Genomic DNA, 7,324 nt, shown 5'->3' with positions numbered 1-7,324 from the left:
AGAGAGGTATCTCGGAGCTGTTCCTGCAGCGCCCCTCTCTGGGCCGCGATCCGGTCTCGGAGCAGCCTCAGGAGTCTCCCCCGCCGGGCCTCCGCCGACCCCGCTGCGATACACGTGGCTCTGGAGCTCTATATTCGTCCTGCAGGAAGCCCCGAGCGAGCGGAAAGCCGAGCGGAGCCCGGGTGGGAGGGGGGCCGGCGGGGGGAAAGGGAGCGCGGGCCCGAGGGGCGGGCGCTGGGCGGAGGAAGGGGAGGGCCGCGCGGCCCAGGCGCCCGCCCTGCTCTGGCGTCCGGGCTCCGGCCCCGGCCGCCCGGCCTGCCCCTCCCGTTACACCCCGGGGAAGGTGTTCCCGAGACCGCTCCCAGCCTCACCCCGCCTCCCCGCTTCCCCGGCTCCAGCCTCCGCCGGCGGAGCTCCACTATGCCAGACAGTTTCGACACTTTGCAAAGACAAAGACCAGAGGGAGGAGGAAGAGGAGAGCGAGGAGGAAGAGGAGGAGGTGAGAGAAGGAAGGGGCGATGTGAGCTGGGAAGGAGGCGAGCGTTCGGGACACTCTCCGAACCTCCTCATCCCCAAAGCCCCCGAAACTCCAGCGTGTCCCCAGCCGCGGTGAGTGAGCGCGCCTAGCCGACCGCTGCCGGGGTGCGCGGGGGCTGCGACCGCGGAGTTGGGACTCAGGCAGTTTCGTGTGTGTTCTCCGAGTGGAGGGGTGATTGCCAGGACCCAGGAACAGAAGTGGTGGCGAGGGCTCGAGGAGGCTGTGACAGTGGACGTGGGACCCAAGACCCCAGGCGCTGGGAGGAAGACACACGTAGGGCGACCCCTTCCCTCGCCCCGGAGTCACCCAGGTCTTTGGGAGAGGAAGGAGGTCGAGGAGGAGGCTCCGGTTCCGCTGTCTTCAACCCTTACTGGACCAACTGCTGGGAGCCTACGCCGGGTCTCGTGCAGCGGTCCCTGGGGTGGCCCTAGTGACACTGCACCCCAGAGCCCGGCTGGAATCTCCCGTGTCTGGGCCGCGGGAGGGCGGAGCGGCCAGCGGGGCCGCGGGTGGGAGGAGCACCACTAGCGGCGGGGCTCCGGCGCTTTTGAGCCCAGCCGGGGTCGCGGAGGCCGCGGGTGATCCGGTTCAGCGGCCGCGGGGCAGTATCCGGATCCAGCCTCCAAATCCGCTGCGAGCAGGCACAGATCCGAGAGGTGGCCATCGCCTCCAGGGACGCCAGCAGCCCGCGTTTCTCGGGATACCGTGGAGAAGTTGGCACCCGTGTCGGGGCAGCTGGATGTGGCGTGGTGGGCAGTGAGGGACTGGCGTGGGCGAAGCGGAACATGGCGGGGGTGGCGCTGGTGGCAACTCGAAACTCTGAGTTCGCCCTAACCCCAAGAAGCGCCGCAGCTGCTGCAAAAGTTAGCAACTCCCGGTGTGTGACCTGCGCGGGGCAGAGGCCGCTCCTTTGGAGAGCTCAAGAGGGTAGTGAGCGGTGGTTGTGGGGCAGAGCGCCCGGCTGGGGGTACAGTTAGATTCGGAACTGGGACGGTGGCGCAACTTTCATCTCCTTTCACTAAGCTTGAGTGTGCTTGAGCGTGACCTTGAGCCAGGAATCGCTGCTGAATTTGAGTTGGGAGCTGAGGGGGCGCCCCGGCTTGGCACAAACTCCCCAGCGCGCCTTCGCCTAACCCGGTGGCTTGTCTGCAGCCCCGAGTTTCTCTTCCCTCCTACCCTAAGGTCCCTGCCAGTGCCTACCACGCACCGGGTTTGTTGGGGGCGCTCGGCGAGCGGACACGTGCGCGTCCAGAAATGTGTGAGTGAATGGGGGCTGGGCGAGTCACGGGCTTTGCGTGTCCCTCAGAGGGAGACAGCCTTGACCCTGAGGGCAGTGACCTCCTCACCGGATCGCCGCATCAGGCATTCGCCTGCCTTTCACGTGGCCACCTCCAGGGACCCCTAGCCTCTTCTGGCTTATCCCCCTCGCGGTTCCCCACGCCCCGCGGATTTGTGCGGAGTTGGTTCCCCTGGGAGACAGCGAGCGCCCACCCTCGTTCTGCAGCTGTGTGCCAGTGTGCGGACGGACTGTCGGGAGGCCGATACCTCCGGCGGGGTAAACGAAATAAGCGGGGATCGTGGTGGCCCAGTCATTTCCACCGCTCCTGGCACTTAGTAGGTTCAAAAGGTGTTGGGAATGGCCTCTGTGATGGAAGGTACTGGCAGGGGCCGAGACGTCTCCTTTTCCGCCCTATTTCAGCTATTGAATACATATTAATCTACCTAGTCGAGACCTTTCAGCTTCTAGGCGTGCCTTGAGCACCTACTACGTGCTGGGCTCAAAGCTGGGCGGTTCCTAGAAGCTGCTGGCGGAGCCGCGTGGTATTCTTTTCCCGGAGCTGCGGGAGAGCGCCCCAGAGGTTCGTAAAAGGCAAGGTGCACTGCCCCCTGCCGGTTGTTGTGGAAACTGGCGCTTGGCTTCGCGGTAGGGAAAAGGCGCCAGCTGCAGGGTGCCTAGGGTCATTCATGGCGCCTCCCTGCACCCAAACACCGTGGCGCATCAATTTTCTGAAATCCGTGGTTGGCTGAAAAGACCGACCGGAGTTCACCATTTCATGACCCCTGCCCAGATATGGGTGTGAGTTGGGAGTCCTCTAGTCTCCCATTCTCTCTCTCTGTCTCTCCCCCCTTTCTCTCTCTCCCTGACTTTGGGCATGAGATTTAACTTCTCAGAGTCTCAGTTTCCATATCTGTAAAATGGGATCATTACTATCTATACCTTACAGCTATAAGAATAAATATTATATAATTGTGCGAATGTATGTGTATATATGTATATTGGGGAAAGGAATTCCATCATGCATGTTTTTGCTGAATACACAAATGACAGAATGAGTAGGGGGTCTTCTTCCCCAGCCTGAACAATCCCACAAGCCTGGAAATGGCTGTCCCTGCATTTTGCTAGACCCGCATTTCCTCTCTAGGTTTTACTGCTGGGGCAAGGCCAGGGCCTGGTGGAGCAGGGTCTTCTCCTCCCCTCACTCTGCTGGCAGGCCTCAGCACCCAGGTCAAGTATGGGGCTCCCAGAAAAACAGGAAGAGTTGCCCAGAAGTGAGGGCAGAGGGTTTCTTTAAGGGCTGTGGGTTCTGCTCCTGGAAGCCCTGCACCAGCAAGCCAAAACTAACTTCTAAGCAGCTACTTGCTAACCTCAGGGCTCTGTGGCTGTGTTCTCACTTGGAGGTGCAGGCTGGGCACTCCCCTGGCTGGGGTCACCAGCACCCCTGCACATTGGGGACCTGCACAGATTTGGCCTTTGGGAACCTTTGGCTCCCTATGTATGGTGAGATGGGATCCTGGATCCTCAGGGTTGTATGGGGCTTTGTGCCAAATAGGTCTCTGTCTCCCCTCTCCACCAAGCAGCGGCCCTCCCCCCCACCAGGCCAGGACTTCACTTGGAAGCAGGCTGTTGGCAGCCCCCCCGGAAGGGGCTTCTCTGAGTCTCCTGGTCAGTTAACCTTATTGAGTCTTTTGCCAGGTAGCAACTGCTGACTCAAAAGAATTATATTTGGACAGGGCTTTGCCTTGTGAGATCTAAACCTCTCCCCAGCTCCCTGCCCCCCTTCCATCCCACACATACCACAAAAGCAACCAAGAAAATGAAAAATGAAATCCACCAATCATCTTAACCTTACATTACTTCCCAGTGAGGCCTATATGCATATATGCACACACACGGGACTGGGAGAAGCTGGTGGATTGGCTGGCCTGGGCACAATAAGGTTTATATACCGTGTTTCCCCGAGAATAAGACCCAGCCGGACAATCAGCTCTAATGCGTCTTTTGGAGCAAAAATTAACATAAGACCCAGTCTTATTTCACTATAATATAAGACCAGGTCTCATATTAATTTTTGCTCCAAAAGTCGCATTAGAGCTGATTGTCCGGCTGGGTCTTATTTTCAGGGAAACAGGGTTTGCATCTACTTTGTTCAGTTGTGTGACCCTGTGGACCTTCAGCACCCTCCCCTCCCCTTCCCCCACTCTTCACCTCCCCCTCCCCTGAGGATCTGAGAGCTCTCCCCTGCTCTGATTTAGGCAAAGGAGCCCAACCTTGGGCCTCAGCGAGCCCCTCAGTTCTATTGCCAGGGCTAGCACTTTGAAAATGGTCTCAGCTCCGCTTTGCTTTGCGGAATGAGAGGCTCAGAGTTCTACTGAAGAAGGACATTAAAGCCTTTCTTTCTGAAGACAGCCCCCACCTCATTTGCCTTTGCCTCCAGCTCCACCCTGCGGTGTCACCCACAGCCCTAGCCCACCCTGTGCCAATGCACCTCCCCTGTCACTCATGGAGCTTCCGCCTCCTGGAGCTCAGTCATTCTCCAGCAGTGCTCCGCACTGGATATTGAGAGCTGGCCCAGAAGTTTCAGACTCTGGGGCCTGAGACATGACAGCTAAGGTGACATTTGTGGGACTCTCAAATGATGCCTATTGTACATCAAACCATAGTGACCTCACCAGGACCTATTTTGTTCCCACTCCAAGACCTCAAAATGTCCTTAGAAATCATTTTATTCAACTCTCGTTTGAATGCAAAAATGCTGAGGCCCAGCTGGGAAATCACAGGACCTATGGTGATGAAGAGTGATCTAGAACAGTGGCTGGTTTCAAAAACTCCAAAGCCCTCTGTCCTGCCCCTTCCCCAAACCCACACTCTGTTCCACATACTTAGAAGGAAACACTCTGTTTCCTCATTGAAAGTAACATATCCTTGGGAAGCCTGGGGTTTTTGTTGTTTCTGTGGGTTTTATTGTTGGTTAAATTGTTTTGATTTCAGTTGAACCAACATTTATTAGGAACTTATTAGGTTCCAGGCACCATGCAGGGTGCTGGAAATAGAGAGCTGGAAGAACGTGCAGTCTGTCCTGTCCCTTGTCCTTCAGAGGTCACAGTGGTGCGTGCCCTGCTTGAGCAAGAGTAACAGCTTAGCTAGCATTGGTCTGTTCTGCATGGTTCTGCAGAGGTGAGGGAACTGGGGATTCCCGGGGTGAAGGGCTTTGGCCCCCGTTTCCTGCACTATGTCTTGATCTCTGGTTTGCTTCCATGGGATCCATTCTTGCTGCTCAGCCAGAGCACATGTCCCTGAACTATGAGTTCTTCTGAAGGTGGTGGGCTTCAGAGTGAGGGCGTGTACGATAGAGAATGGCTGCTTTTGCTTTAAGAAACTAAAATCCAGGGCTTTATCTTTAACGCTTGTCCTTATAGCTGATCTCAGATTTAAATAGCTGATTTGGGAGGGTGAGGTTAAAAAGCATGGCCGCCAGCGTGTGGGGAAAGGGCCCCGGTTTCAGGGGCACACGCCGCACGCTAGCTGTGTGAGCAGGGCAAGCCCTGCACCTCCGCGGGCCGGAGCTGACGTGCACGTGGGTAGTTACCCCCTGTGACTGGGGTGCTGTGAGGATTAACCGAGATCATGCATGGGAGAATTCCACTCCTGGGGCCGGGTTTCCAGAGCCTTCTGATAGTCCAGTTAAGAGTCTGTGTGCAAAAGGTAGTAAGAGGAAGTGCGGCGTGCTGGACAGACCATGCGGAAAATAGAAGAGTTGACTGAAGGTGGAAAGTTCTGGAAAGGTCATGGAAAAACACTTGAAATACAGGTTGGTTTTAGGGCTAGCAGTTTGTTAATAACCCCTCCTGGAACGAGCAAGGCCGAATGACTGGGTTGGAGTGGCAACGTGCTTTCCTCATTCCTGTGAGTTATGTACAACTTGTGAAGATTTTGTTTTTTTCCTTGGAGGACACAGAATTACCAGAGGCAAAGACACGTGGGTGGAGTACACTGGTGGAGGAGGGTGCTCAGTGCCCTGAGCCCTTTCTGTGTGACACAGGTATAACGTGTCAAAGCTGGAGGCCCCTGGAGGGGACTCAGTCTGTGGTGGTGAACCCTGGGATAAGGGTGAGACAGAGTCAGGCGGACCCAGGTAGGGAAGGCACTGGCTTAGGACTCAAAATTCCTCGGTCCCGGTCCCCATCCATTTCCACCTGCTCCCGGCTGGGGACCGTGGGCGTGTGGCTTACCTTGTTGACTCTCCATTTCCTAACTAGTAGATGGCAGTGTAAATCCCCACTCTGCCTGGAGCAGGGGAGAGTTGGGAGGAGCCTACAGGATAAAGCATTGAGTACGGTTAGTAGCCTCGACTATTTTATTAAGCGTTTAGTGTGTGGCAAGTATTTTAGACATCAACTCATTCTGGGTTCCAGTTGGAACCTTGCACACTCAAGCAGAGGGGAGAGTTTAACATAGGGAGCGTTTACAGAAATGGGAGCAGCACTTAGGGAACTCAACAAGGGGTGCTGCCATACCTGGGCCTACCCACCACCACCCAGAAGAGGCAGAAGGGGGATGGGTAAGGGGAAGGAGCAGAGCTAGAGCCTGTCAGTAGGAGCTGATAGAAGCCTCTGGAAGAGAGACACAGCCTCACTCTTCAACCTGGCAGGGAGGAAGCAGGAGGATAAACTCTACCACCTGGCTCTGTCCCGCTTGCTCTCCACGATCCCTGTGCCACCATGAGCTGAGCCCACCTGGGGTGTGGGGTAGTGGGGGGCACAAGAACCCCAAAACGCAGCAAGAAGCCAGAAGCTGGACAAGAACTCTGTTGCCCAAAGCCACACAGCTGGTGGAGGCTCCAGGTTTCACTCATTGTGTTCTGTCACCCCTAAAAAAAGTAAATGCCTCAAGAGTAAGATATTATTATTAAGACGCTTAAATTTTGTTCAACACCTTCTTAATGAGAAGCAGAATAGACTAAGTATTCAGGTTTCAGTCCGAGGTTTATCACTTATGACTCAGTGATGAAATTATTTACCTTGCTGTGTCTTGATTTCCTTATTTGTCATGGCGATGATATAATTGATATGAAAATAAACCAGCGTCACTCAACAAATGTTCTGCGAGCGTTGGTGGAAGGGTGGCTTGTGCTTCCTCACACCCCGTTTAGCCTGCTCAATGCCCAAATAATACTATTTGAGTATTATTAGCTTAAAAACATTTTTTTTCTTTCTAAAAACACCTGAGGATGTTTGGACCATTTCTTCTCTCTCTCTCTCTCTCTCTCTCTCTCTCTCTCTCTCTCTCTCTCTCTCTCTCTCTCCTTTTTTCCTCTAAAATACACAAAAGCTATCTAACCAGGTCTGTTTCTGGAGCCCTTAAGAGAATATGGCATACAAGTTAAAGATCACTTACAATAATTCAGAGAAGTTGAAAAGAAGAGAATATCAATTCCAAATTATTTGGCAGAATTAAAAAGGGGGTTGGAAAGGACTTTGGATGGTCTGCATTTTAGTGTGCAAGAA

At 54.8% G+C, this 7,324-nt stretch overlaps 1 protein-coding gene across 9 annotated transcripts in view; it reads left to right on the top strand.

Annotated features, from left to right (window-relative positions):
• The first annotated feature begins 297 nt into the window (after positions 1 to 297).
• Positions 298 to 7,324, top strand: part of ST3GAL1 (ST3 beta-galactoside alpha-2,3-sialyltransferase 1) — a 64,860-nt gene continuing 57,833 nt past the window's right edge. For 6 of the 9 annotated variants that reach the window (XM_033126142.1, XM_033126143.1, XM_033126139.1 and 3 more), the window contains exon 1: positions 298 to 609. The gene's annotated coding sequence lies outside the window, so the exon portion shown is untranslated. The other 3 variants (XM_033126144.1, XM_033126146.1, XM_033126145.1) reach the window with 3 other exon arrangements.

This window comes from Rhinolophus ferrumequinum, chromosome 14 (assembly GCF_004115265.2).
Source record: "Rhinolophus ferrumequinum isolate MPI-CBG mRhiFer1 chromosome 14, mRhiFer1_v1.p, whole genome shotgun sequence".
NCBI classification, from domain to species: domain Eukaryota; kingdom Metazoa; phylum Chordata; class Mammalia; order Chiroptera; family Rhinolophidae; genus Rhinolophus; species Rhinolophus ferrumequinum.
This window is presented reverse-complemented; position numbering and strand designations above follow the sequence as displayed.